The sequence below is a fragment of the Lytechinus pictus genome, chromosome 1 (genome assembly GCF_037042905.1).
Source record: "Lytechinus pictus isolate F3 Inbred chromosome 1, Lp3.0, whole genome shotgun sequence".
Lineage (NCBI taxonomy): Eukaryota > Metazoa > Echinodermata > Echinoidea > Temnopleuroida > Toxopneustidae > Lytechinus > Lytechinus pictus.
Window position 1 is genome coordinate 10,485,698 of NC_087245.1, and position 14,019 is coordinate 10,499,716.

Here is a 14,019-nt window from a genome sequence, read left to right on the forward strand (position 1 = left end):
ACCACCATTGATAAAATGAATGTCATTTCCAAGACATCAACACAATTCATTGTGTTTCATTATTTGGACTGAAAACAATAAGTCTCTGTCCCATCAGCTGCTTGTATCTACTGTTATGTTATTGTTATGACTCAGCTGTGTTTCACAGCTTACATGTATAAATCAGTCAGTCGTTTCTTAGCAACTTCTGGGTCACACATACAAATAATCTTTAATCTAAAAAATAATGTCTGAAAGGTTTTTAATAGACAATCAATCAAGAGGTGTCATAATCAAGTGACTTCCTTTATTTACAAGGTACATGTATCACCACATTACATGTTATTACAATACTTATGAAAATTGTACTGCAGAACTGGAAAAATAGGTACTAGTAATACTTTAAAATAGCTCTGAAATAGATTTCATATGGGAGATTGTTCTGAAACAGTACATGCATTATAGAAATAATTTGTTTTTTAATTTTGAAAACAAATATCACTACTTGCATGGTATAAATATCAGATTGAAGATACACGCCCATATTTGATCTTTGAAAATCTATATTCATGGAAATAATACACTATGAGTTGACATGTTTAATTTGAGCAAGGTAAAATTCAAGCCAAATGTTTGCATTTCAAAATTACTCATATAATAGAATCTCAACTCATATGGTTTGGATATTTCTTGGAAATTTCTATAACTGAGAGAGCACTAATATCTGATCATAAAGGTAAGCCTGACAGGCTTTCATTCAAGTTAGGAAAATAACAGGAAGATAGACAAGACATGAACAAGGAAATAATACGAACTTCAAGTGCTAAAATTACTACCCAAAAGAGGAAACTTTCACTCCTGAAAGTATGCTGTTCTTAATCAACATCACATGGGCATGAACGAAGTTTGAAGCTTGAAGACTTTTTTTTTCTGATTAATTTCATGATCAAAACCTAGTATATCACTATCTTACAATCAAGCATTGCTGTACAGTGCCAGAAATGTTAGATACACAAAATATCTGGGTGCAATAATAAGGTAAGAAACATTAAAAAAAAGTTTTACCCGATTTTAGATCCTTTTCCAACTTGAAATTGCTCCCCATGTGTGATCAAAATTATTAACTTTTGTTACATGATATTTGTCTAAAAAAGTTTGTCATGATTTTCTGGTGTAATTTACAGAAAATATCTGAGCAAAGCCAATTTTCACACGTCATCAATATGGCATCCACAAGACCCTCTCTGGAAGTGAATGAAAGTCAAAGGTAGTGAAATTAAAATCAAACAAGAACAAAACAAACTTTGTGGCACATACTGTAAGTCCTAAAGAGTACAGAAGCTGTTATGATGACAACAATGCACCATTCTATTTCCAGTGAATGTGAATTCAGTGACAATTCCAATGAAAAGACAGGTAGAATGATATCAAACTTGTTCAGACAAGCTTTTCATATTTTGAAACAGTAGATAGGTATATATTTATTGGTTCATTATCAATTCAAATGATTAAAAAAACAGGATGTAAAAATAAATCAGAATTGCGCGCAACAACATTGTACATGAATACCACAGCATTATTTTCTGTCACCCACCCCACCTCCAGTATAAGACCTGGACAATGTTAAACTAGGATAATCATCATCAAAACCATTGATTTGTTATACATATACTTTATATTAAAAGTTCACACTGGTTAATTCAGATAATTTTGGTCGGCACAAAAATATGTTAAAAGTGGGGGGGGGGGGTGGTATCTTGACTGTCAACCAGATGATATAAAGATATACACTTTATTGGTTCAATGTGATTTCAAATTTATCCTTATACAATGGAAATGGTCAGTATTTCATAAATACTTCCTTCCTGCTATGTACTTGTTTGAAGTATAAAATGCTTTTTTGATAACACTGTTGTTCACCTTGCACTGTACATGACTAATCAGAGACTGATTTCAGGTAGTAGTTGCAAAGGGTTATACAAATATTATGCCCAAATACTGCCCAATACGCAAGGTTATTTTCACCACATTACAATAGATCATCATCATATCAATGATTGTAACCAGGTTATGGATAAGTCATGATATCATAAAGACACCTTGTACCATTCTAATCACAAGAGCTTGAAACCTTCCTAATAATGGTCAATGGTAGGGCATGATTTGTAAACAAACTTGGTACAATTTATAGTATCCTCTGGACCTACACGATGGGTACTTTCGATTTGTTCACTAGTGGACTGATACATAAGTACATCATAATTGTTTTGTGTTCATGGCGGACAAGCTGGTGGAGTAAAACAATCAGAGTCAGTGACAATGACTACACTTGACTAACCTTGCCTTTGCCTGACATATCGACTGTTAATGACAATGACAAGGATTTCTCCCCAATCGAATCTTTCACCAGGATAGTGGACAGTGTCCTTACGCATGCTCCGAGTCTCATGCTTCTTTACTCCACTGACTCCGTAAGCTGTGAACATATTATCAGATTATTATGAAATCCTTTTTTTCTATTTGTTTTGTATTGATTTGTATTGTATCATGGTGGTGCCCCACCTACAAGTTTTTTTTAAAACTTCTTGGGGCTCCTGATCCCATGTTTCTATATAAATCTGTGTATTTATGTAGGATGGGGGGAGGCAGGTCAGTTTTTTGTCTTTTGATTACACTAAAATATGAATTCAATGGTTGTAATCATCTTCTATTTTGTTCTCTATAATATTTCCTAATATTTTGTACTAACATGGTAAACGCCAAGCGTTATCTCGCCTGTATATTGCAGTCATGAAGAGACTGCATGTCAAAACTACATGTATGCTATATATGACTTAGATGGACCTCCGTTACGAGTTTGGCGATCCCACCTCGAAGCTATAGAAAGTTATTGTGTGTACAACACAGCACAGTGCCAGTCATGGAAAGTTCATTGACCTTAATCAAATTTAACTCACATTCAAACTAGACCTGCACCTTCAAGAGATGGACCTCTTGTATGAATTTGGCAATCCTACCTCGAAGATATCAAAAGTTATTATGTGTACAACACAGCACAGTGCCAGTCATGGAAAGTTCATTGACCTTTGACCTTAATCAAATTCAACTCACATTTGAACTTGACCTGCACCTTCAAAAGATGGACCTCTTGTATGAATTTGGCAATCCAACTCGAAGATATAGAAATTTATTGTGTACAGCACAGCACAGTGCCAGTCATGGAAAGTTCTTTGACCTTTGACCTTATTCAAATTCGGCTCACATTTGAACTTGACCTGCACCTTCAAGAGATGGACCTCTGTTATGAATTTGGCAATCTCACCTCGAAGCTATAGAAAGTTATTGCGTGTACAACACAGCACAGTGCCAGTCATGGAAAGTTCATTGACCTTTGACCTTATTCAAATTCATCTCATATTCGAACTTGACCTGTGCCTTTAGAAGATGGACCTCTGGTATGAATTTGGTGATCCCACCTCGAAGATATAGAAAGTTATTATGTGTACAACAGAGCACAGTGCCAGTCATAAAAAGTTCATTGACCTTTGACCTTATTCAAATTCGACTCATATTCGAACTTGACCTGTGCCTTCAGGAGTTGGACCTCTGGTATGAATTTGGAGATCCCACCTCGAAGCTATAGAAAGTTATTGGGTGTACAACACAATTGTTGACGACGCCGACACCAGAAATAGTGATACCTATGTCTCGCTCCGCTACGCAGGCGAGACAAAAAATGATGAAACTTTGCTTGTAAGTTTTCCAAATGACTTTCTAAAATTGATCATCCGGACATACAACAACTGGGTATACTTTAAGACTGATTAAAATAAACCGAATTGAAAATGAAAATCAGAACAGGATTAGAGAAAAAATATTTTGTAAAATATTTTGTAAAACAGATATTACTTTTTAAACTGTTTTGCTTTCATTAAACCATTGAGCATGTAAGATGTCAAATAACACGCAATAATCCAACATACAAGGTCAGAAAACATCATGTGAAATATCTTTCAAATTTTGATTTTCAGTTTCACTTTTGCTCATCTCATAGTCATGTTTATGACACAGTAATACTTTTAGTCCATAAGTTGTTTAACATCGAGGGTTGGGTTTCCTGAACTTCTACTGGATAAAACATTAAAAATTTTATTTATCTATTCAAGGCTAAGCATAAGCCCATTTCAGGATTCGCAGCAAAATAAATATTGATTTAAAAAACAAATAGTTCCTATATTTCAGATTGTCTGCCTCCAATGTAAAGATCATTTGATGTTCCACTCATGACTTTTGAAGAGTTTTGTTTATTTCTGAAATGTGTGTTTAGTCTAACCATCTTATACACAGGGCAAATTAACTTCAGTCTTCTAGTCATGCAATATATGCATGGCACTCATTGTCAATGTTTACCGAAGAGAGATGTCTCTTTTTTTGTTTTAGATGTACCGTAAATGTAAATTACATCCTGAGAGTGCAGGGTCATTCAAGCATGGACACTCAAGACAGGCCCATTTCAGCTCTTGATTTGTTCATTTTCATCTTCAAGAGCAGAAAAGAAAATCCTTTACACTATTCTAGTTATTCCCTATTCTTGCTACTCAATTAGTAAGTGGTTAAAAACAAAAAGAAATGTCCCTCTTTGGGTTATTATAACCCATACTTGCACCTCTTTATACAGGTGTATGAACAGAATCCTCACTGATGTGTTAACAGACTAGAAGAAAGTAGTATCATACACATTAAAAAATTATATTCATGCAGTTGGGGGTAGCTTATGTATGGTATCATAAAAATAAAAACTTAAAAAATCATGTACTTGTTTTTCTTTGATGGATTTTTCCAACTCTTAATTCATAATTTCAATATCATTTTCTGCTTTCAACAAAAATACAACTTGATGTCAGGGTGGACTTCCCTTAAAAGAGAGTGAGAAAAACAAATCCTAGGTGTCTTTTTAATGAGTATCAAATATGATTTCACTAGTTTATTTCAGGTAGTGCTTAATTGCATGTACATAGAAGCAGCTGTGTAACAATAAGCTTTAATTGCCATAAAAAGACAATACATCAGACTTACTCATAGATTACATAATCCTTACAATTGTTGGTGCAATTATTCAATACCAATGCAGTATAATCTGACCCCTTTGTTTATTTTACACCTGTCCAGATATAGAAAAAAATCTAGGATTTTCTAATCCAGTATGTTCTACCCTGATTGGCAAATTCCTAATAACTGCCATTGTGAAATTACTTACAACGTCGCCAAGAGAAAATATCTTTAAATGACAAGATATTTAAAAAAATGAAAATGTCACCAGTCACAAGAAATGTTACCAGTCATGCGTAAAGTCTTGAGTAACTTAATGAACAGCTTTATGAAACATCCACCTAAAGAATTACATAATCCTTACAATCTTGAGAAATCATGATTTGTCAAGGTTGTAAGGATTATGTAATCTTTGAGTAATAATATATTATTATATAGTACATGTACCTTTGTAAATTCTATGGGTGGATGTTTCATAAAGCTGTTCGTAAAGTTACTGAAGGCTTTACGCACGACTGGTGACATTTCTTGTGCCACACTATCCCTATGTAGCTCACTTAGCACCTAAGATCATGTTCCAGTCGGACGTAAAGTTGTGCGTAACTTTACGAACAGCTTTATGAAACATCCACCTGAAATTTCATATCTTTGCAAATGTTTGTTCCTCAATTGGTTCTCTGTTCAAGGTAGAGGAAAAATGAAAGGAGTAGCCTACATTGCAACTTGCAGTATACTCTGTAGCATTAAACATGTGAAAAATAGTAAAATAAAGAAAGGGGTATTGACTGGTGGCTCATTTGGCATATTTGTTTCCTCTGTTTCAGGATTTCCTGTGAGGGGAATCCCTGTGTGGGTAATCCCAAGGTATAATAATTTTTTTTTTTACAGAGCCCGAGGGCTAAAGAAGAGAGATTTCAGAGAATCACTTTTTAAATCTGCATTCGCAGTATTCATTCATTTGGTCAAAAGGTGCAGTACTCTTGGTGAATACAACTCACTGGCCCGTATTCTGAAGTCGGGTTTAACTTAAACTCAGGTTTAAAGTTATGGTTTAAGTATGGGAAGCCATAAGTATCAACATTTTTATTAAGTTGTATGTTTCCTATGTTTAATGTGCTCTTTCCTGATTCATCGATGGTGAAGACAAAAATATATTTATACTTCCTAGACAATTATGAATGATTTGAGAGCCAAATGAGCTGAAGTATGATATCTCTACTGTTAGTGATTTATGTAACAATTGGCTATCCATACTTAAACCTGCTATCAGAATACGGGCCACTCAATATAGGTCCATGCTATATGCGAATTATAGACCTACAGGTTATAAGTACTTGATTTTCTTCCACTCTGCCCACAAGGTGGCAGTGTTTACTTTAATTGAAATACAATCTGTTTTCTACTGAGTTCAATGTATGCAGGTGAAAGGGCCTCCTTGATTTCCCAGGTTGGGATATGCCAAACAAACACAAATAAATCTACGATAACGTGCATACGAGTCTGCCATTGACCAAAAAAGGCGAGATTTTCATGATTCTATTTTTTTATGAAGTGGGGAAGGGGGGATGAGTTTTTTATGTACTGAATGATGATTTATGCTTGTAAAATTATGATTCAATTTATAATAAAAATTTTGTCATGATTTAACTATTCTAAGTTTAGACATTTTAAAATGCTGGAGTACTACGTGTTTACTCAGCATTATTTAGAATGAAATATGTAGCAGCTCTTTTACAATATATTTAAAAGATGAAAATTATAATACATATTATATATACTGTATATATACAAATTTTCTTTTGAATGTATGGTCATTGGCTTCATACAATAGCACATATATGATTTTCTAAGATCAGAAATAATTCAAAATTTTCTTTACCATCAACTGTTGATGAGTTTAGTTCAGGCTTTATTCAACCAATGGTAAAATAATACACTAAAGGATGCATGTATAAGGAGAAATAAAATTTCCAAAATAACACTCATTTTATACAAACATAAAAATAGTCTCCAACTTTCTCTCTTAGCTGTAAAGATCTATGTTACAGATCAACAGGTACTTAATTCACGATTTTGAGTGAATTTCAGAGTAATTCTGATCTTCACTACTGGCCCTAAGATCATTTAGATCGGCTGTGGTGAGTATCACAGACCAGAAATCCATTTTCAAGTCTCAAAGGATCTAAATTAAAATCTTTAAACTTTAAGTCAAAATTCAATCTAAATCAGCTGGTCTCTAGAATGCTACAGGCCTACATGATGATTGAATTCACAAATGGCATTTACAAAAAGAAAGGAAAAGGAACAGGCCATTTTTTGAATCATCATTATTATTATTACTTTTTTTTTTTGGGGGGGGGGCTATTTTTCACAACTTACTGCCTAAAATTTAGTAAATCTGCAACATTGGATAAGCTTTTAAACTGCAATGAATAAGGATGGCCCCACCCCTGTGTAATTTTTTCGTTATCCCTAGAAAGGCATCATTGGACTTCAGTGTGTTCAATATACACCTCAATGAGAAACAAAGCACAAGCATCTTATTTTTTATCTTTATTCTGCTCCAGAGAAGTTATATAATTATATTTAGTGTCTCATCTACATCAAAATTAGCTCAGATTTAAAATTAACAATGTTCAATAAAAAAGAGTTAGAAAAAGAAAGAAAAGCTGATTCATTGCCCCAGTGCATTCTCAACTATTGACTCTCCCATTACTGTAATTGGCGTAGAGTGATTGCTATCACGCAACCCAAGTTCACATCATTTACCCCTGACAACCAGATGGATGGTATCCTCAAGTAAGCTTGCTCAAATGAAAAAATGGCATAGGTTAAACTTGACCAGAGGCAAAATTCAGGATTCTTTATGCTTGCATGCATCTTCTAGATATTTTCCTTCTTATGTTTATGTATAATTCTTGTCAACAGATGAAATAAAAGTAATTATTCATCACACCTATTAACTCATTGAGTGCTTCGTGCACGCTACATATCCTACTATAACATGCCACACTCGTGCTCGCACGCCTACTATTGATTGCTTTGTGCTTGCATTGTTTCCTACCCTCGCCTGCTTCGTGCATGACTGCATGCGCACATTCGGAATTACAATCATTGTTACGCCGTTTTGCATTGTATTGCGCATCGCATGCACGTCGTAATTAGCACTATTGTGTGCAGTGCGAACTCTGCTTTCTGACAGATCAACTTACTCACGCGGTTTACATTCGACTTTTTCGAGTATTTCTAAATTTTTTACAAGATATGGCTCCGCCTCCGAGAGGGAAGAGACCTAGGTTTTTTGATCCATACAAAACACTCCACAAAATGGAACTACTTGATACAACTCATATTTTAGTGGTAAAGATAATAACCAATCGATATAATGAGGACACCATTATAAGAAGTATGAAATTTCCTACAACTTTACTAAACAATATTTTGTGGATAAACTAATCGTTAGAGAGTTACAAGCAATTGTAATCATGACTATTGAAAGGAGTGAATACGACTCGCGATCCCAAAATCAATGTGGCACAGGGGGGTTTTGTGGCTGGCACAGGTGATTAGCATCGGATTAGCACTGTGGCGTTGGGTTAGTAGTGTGTATGGCATGTTAAGAGTTAAAGGCTGCAATCAATTGGTTTTTAGATAAATTTCTCTCCAAGTTCAAAGAAGGATGATAATGATGGCAATGCTAATTAAAATGTAAGAGACAGAAATGTCAGATGAATATTACACCCCTCTCCAATTAGGATCTTGAAATAATAATTCTTAAGGTGCCAGTGTCAGAAATTTTGAAACTTTCCCTTAGAAAAGGGGAAGTGGAAGAGATTGGAATAAGAACAGAACAGAAGAGTTAATGAAGAAAGTTTCCAAATACTCAAACAGAAATCTTACCAAAACTGATTGTAAGTTCATTAAAGGGGTAATTATTCGGTGAAAGAATTAGTAAGGACTATAATTGTCTTGCAGATATCTCAGTAAAAAACCCTTGCAACTCATTAAACAGGCAATTATTAATGAAAGATAAAGGACTTAGCATTTCAAAAACTATCTTTTTGCAACCATAATGCATGTCCTCCTGCTTTTTACATATTGCACCACTTTCATTGTACATGCGCTTTTGATCATATACATGTACTGTATCATAATATAATAATTATGAATTTAAACAAATTTCAAAATAAATTCAAGAAAAAGTCATTTGAAACGTAAGGAGTAAATTAAAAAGAGTGAAAATGAATTATGGAGTATAGATAATGAGATCGAACCAATGGACAATGAAATCACACATTCTTGTTAAGCTTCACTTTAACATATCTTAAAGGAAAATCAAGATGAAACTGCTTTATCCATGAAAAATGATCAAATCACATGTAGATCAAGCACACTGTAATGTGGATAGTGTGCAGACTGGAATTATGTTAAATCCACTGCCAATCTACATCTAACTAGCAACATAGCAGTAGCATTTTCAGAATACCACTTTATTTTTTTATCCCTCTCACGTGGATATGTCATAGACTGTTGGTATTGAGTATGGTTTAATCAAGCAACAACTAATGAAGGAAAAACCAATAACATCACATTGAATTTATCTCAGGTGGAAATCATCGCTTCAAACAGGAAATTAAAAGGAGAGACGAGAATCTTGGCTTTTGCATTGGTAAGATTTCTTCCATTCTTTTCAAAGTCTGGTCCCTTTTAAGGTCAAGGAGATTTTAAAAGTAACAAAAGACTTGGTAAGTGATATTGAGTGTAAAATGAACAGATTGTACCAGGCAGAGCAGTGGGGGAGTAGAATATAGATAGAAGGGGGGGGGGGGGAAGAAGTGAAAGATAGGGGAGGGGAGCTGGTAGACAGGGTGGGGGGTACATATAGATATAGAGGGAGAGACAGAAGAAGAATGGATGATTCATAGAAGGAATTTCTTTTCAAATAATGCTGAAAAAATATCATTTATCTCAGGTAGATGGTAACATACTTTAATACACGGGCCAAAGTGCATAAAGGTCAGCAAGGGCCTTCATAATGCCATGCCCTCTCTGTTCTGATCCTGAACATGCAATTAAGCTCCTTTTCAACAAACCAATCAAGATTTAAGCACTTCATTGTGTTTGTTTGAAATGTTATTTGAGAGTGAAAAGGGCTCCCATTTCAATGATTGTTCCTCTAGGCATTTTTAACTTGCATGGTACACTCATTTTTAATGGATATAAGTGAAATTTCAAATTACTTCACCATGGCACCTCGCACTGAAACACAGAAATTTTTTCATCCCAGGATAGCTTTGAATCTGCTGAAAGGGAACACTCTTCAAGGTTCAAGGTCCACTTAATCTCTTATTGCTTTACTCATCAATTACAATGATGTGATTACATGAAATTAATGTTAATGTAGTATATTTTTATGTGAAGTTTGTTCATACAATGATCATGCAATAAACAAGTTCCACAAGTTAGAACTTTTTGAGGAAGACAATAGAATTTAGTCTTTAATAATGTTTGACATCTTTTCTAGTATTTCTACCATTTCGAACTTGGATGATGTCAGAAAAACAGAAAATCTACGAGGTAACAGCTCAAGAAAATCTAAATTACAGTTACACCAGTCTAACTGAACATAAGATAATTTACCAGACAGAGTATTGGGTTAAGAGTGTGAGGGTTACTCTCGTCACAGACAAAAGGCCGATCACGACACTGCAAACAGATTGCGATAACATAAGTGAAAATTGCTGATATCAATAATCATTGCTGGGAAGAGAATTCGTAGTGAGAATCAGTTCATTTATAAATGAGCTGGAAACCCCAAACCCTAAAACCATTCAATATATCTGTAATGTGGCTGGATGTAGAAGAGCAAGGGTTTACACAATGCACTAGACTAATATCAGTAATCTTAGGTAGATGATAACATACTTCATTTCACCGAGTTAAGTTCTAAAAGGTCATCAAAGGTGTTTATGATGTAGAGGCTTGATTATACACTGTCTGTTCATAAAAAAATTGTATTTGCTGTTACTTAATCATAAAAAGTGCATCCAGAGAAGCCTACACACTAATTACTGATTTAAAAGCTACAATTTACCACAAACTTTGAACCATTTTAATTCCCAGTATTCCAGTATGATTATTTCAATGTATATACACTTTTTTCATCACATATTTAGAATTTTTCGAGCAAAATAAAGAGGCATTTACATCCGTTGAAACTTACAAAGGGTACTTCCAAAAGCATACAACAAATTTTTACTTTCATTTTTTCAAATGAATGTATATTTAAACATTTTAGCAAGTTTGTTTGAATATTTAAGGGAAGAAATAATAAAAGTAATAATAATTAATTATGATATTCAGGGTTGTTAGTATAAAGCAACCCTAAATATTTCAGATTTTGGTCCTCATTTTGTAAGTATTTTTCTTTTGTTTAGAGGAGGGGGGGGGGGGGTTAGGCTTCAGGCTTCTGAAGAAAATGAAATTAGCAGATCGAAGAAGGCACTATCAAGTTTAAGTATCTACATGTATCTGCTAAAAAATTCAACTTACCCTGATGCCAGCATGACTTAAAGGACGCCTTCTGATATAGTCATCCTTACTCCTTCTACGATCAAGCTCTTCTATGATGTCATTGGACGGCATGATGTCATTGGCCGAAGATAACCTCTTGACCTGTGGATGTGGGCGTGGCTCTTTGGATGATTTGTTTGATTTGTTCAGAAGTAGGTTGACTGTGTCTGGTGAGAGGGGGAGTGCTGCTGGGCTGGGCAGGGAGGAATCTGATCTCTGTAAAAGAGAAAGGAGAGAAGAAAAGAAATGATTCAAAAGAGGGAAATACAAAGGAACAGAATTAAAAGTACTTTCCTCTGTTTCTGTTTAATCTATGAAGGGTTTAAATCATCGTGTACCTGAATGTAATTACAGTTAGGAGAAAATATATTTCATTCATTTTAGATGTGGGGTTAAATCATACAAGATGCACAGCCACTCTCCCCCACAAAGAAAAATACACCCCCAAAACAACAACAACAAATTAGCTTCTACATTAAAACACCCTGAAGCAGATTTAAGTTAAAGAAATTACCCACAATTTTAGCAGGGCAATGGCAGTTTCTCTGTCTGAGCTTTAGACCAAAACCTTTTTTGCAAAGTGAGTGGAATATTCCTGAGCGAAAAGCTTGATGGATTATTCACTTTAACAGGGAAAATAAAATAGTAATAAACAAAGAAAAAATATCTGTACTTCAAAGATTGGGTTGGAACTTCATAAATATTTCATTTCCTGATTGGAAAGTATAATGGATAATGCTGATTAAAAGGATAACACTGCCAGATTGCTCCTGATGAGATCTGATTCAATTTCCTAGAATTATCATGAGAATTCTTAAAACAAAATCCCATGAGTATAATGGGGAAAGGAGAGCAATCCATCCTACAAGTCAACCCCCCCCCCCAAAAAAAAAGAATAAAAAAACCAAGACAATTATTTTGAAATGAATCATGCCGCTAAAAGCTATCAATTCTGACACTGAACTTTACTCAAGAGCTGAGGATGCTTAAAGTTTCAGGTTACTGTGAACAAAGTGATTCACAACAATTTTTGTGACAACCCCACTCTACTTTATAGAAATACATCAGGTATATCTCTGTATAATCCCTTTTATTATTTTACAGGTATCCTTTACAGCTAAATTATTACATATTTTATATCACTTCTTTAATAATATCTCTCTGTTGCAAAGAAAAACATGTTAATATTGATTTCCTTTGCAGTATATCACACAGGATATCATTTGACATACATGGTAAAGCAGCAATTGTTGCAATTGATTGACAGTGTCATAGTTTTTTTTTTCTATTACATACATGTACCAGTTGTGCGTGAAGTCATTCGTATCTTACAGACAGCTTTAAGAAACACCCACCTAGGTCCTGTAACACAAAGATTAGCGATTAATCCTACATTTTTCATGATTGATTGTACATTGTAGTCAATGCAATCAATTGTAGAACAATTTTCTACGATCATTGCTAAGCTTTGTATTACGGCCCCCAGGTATGTAATAGAAAAAAAAACCTATGACGCTTTCAATCTAACAATTGCTGCTTTACCATTATGTAAAATGAAATCCTTTAAATCAGCATTATCCATTTAATTTCCAATCAGGAAATTGAATATTTATGAAGTTCCAACCCAATTTTCGAAGTACAGATATTTTTCATTATTTATTACGATTTTCATTTTCTCTGTGAAATTGAATAATCCATCAAGCTTTAAACCCACATAACTATCAAATACATTTTTACAACAGCTTACCTTTCTACATTTATAAACAGAAATTATGTGCTGTAAATTATATCTTCCTCTCAATGAATCATTCAATATCATACTAAATCATCATCTACATGTATATACTACAGCACTGATTCCACAGTCATAATAATCGAGAGACATCTTACATGAATTCAATTACTCTGACAGCATTTCAAATCTCCTGGGAGATTGGCACTTCCATATCTCCAAGCTCAAACATATCTATTGCGTTTTCCTTCAGAAATGTTCCCTACAAGACCATTCAGATAGATGGCAAGATTCAGCTGATGACTCTGTTTACGCCTGTGACAGGCGGTCGGTTGGAATCCGCCAGATATTGGAGAAATGTCTACCAAGTCAATGAATACAGCGGGAGGGAAGATAATGGGAGAGAGGCATGAAGCAGAGCGTGATAAGTCTGGTTATGGATGGCAGGGTTAAGCTATGCTGCAGGCTGCTCCAATCTGGGCTGTATTCAAGTAACAAACTTTTCACCCTACAGCCACGTTCATCAAAGATGTTAAAACCATTAAGGCTGAAGCTAATTTTCATTCATCATAAAAATGCCACTGTTTTCAACACAATCATAAACTGCAAAAAATGTGCATTCTGCTGCAAAATCATGACTAAAAATCACTCTAATAGAACAGATATCTCCATCATGGTTTCTATGA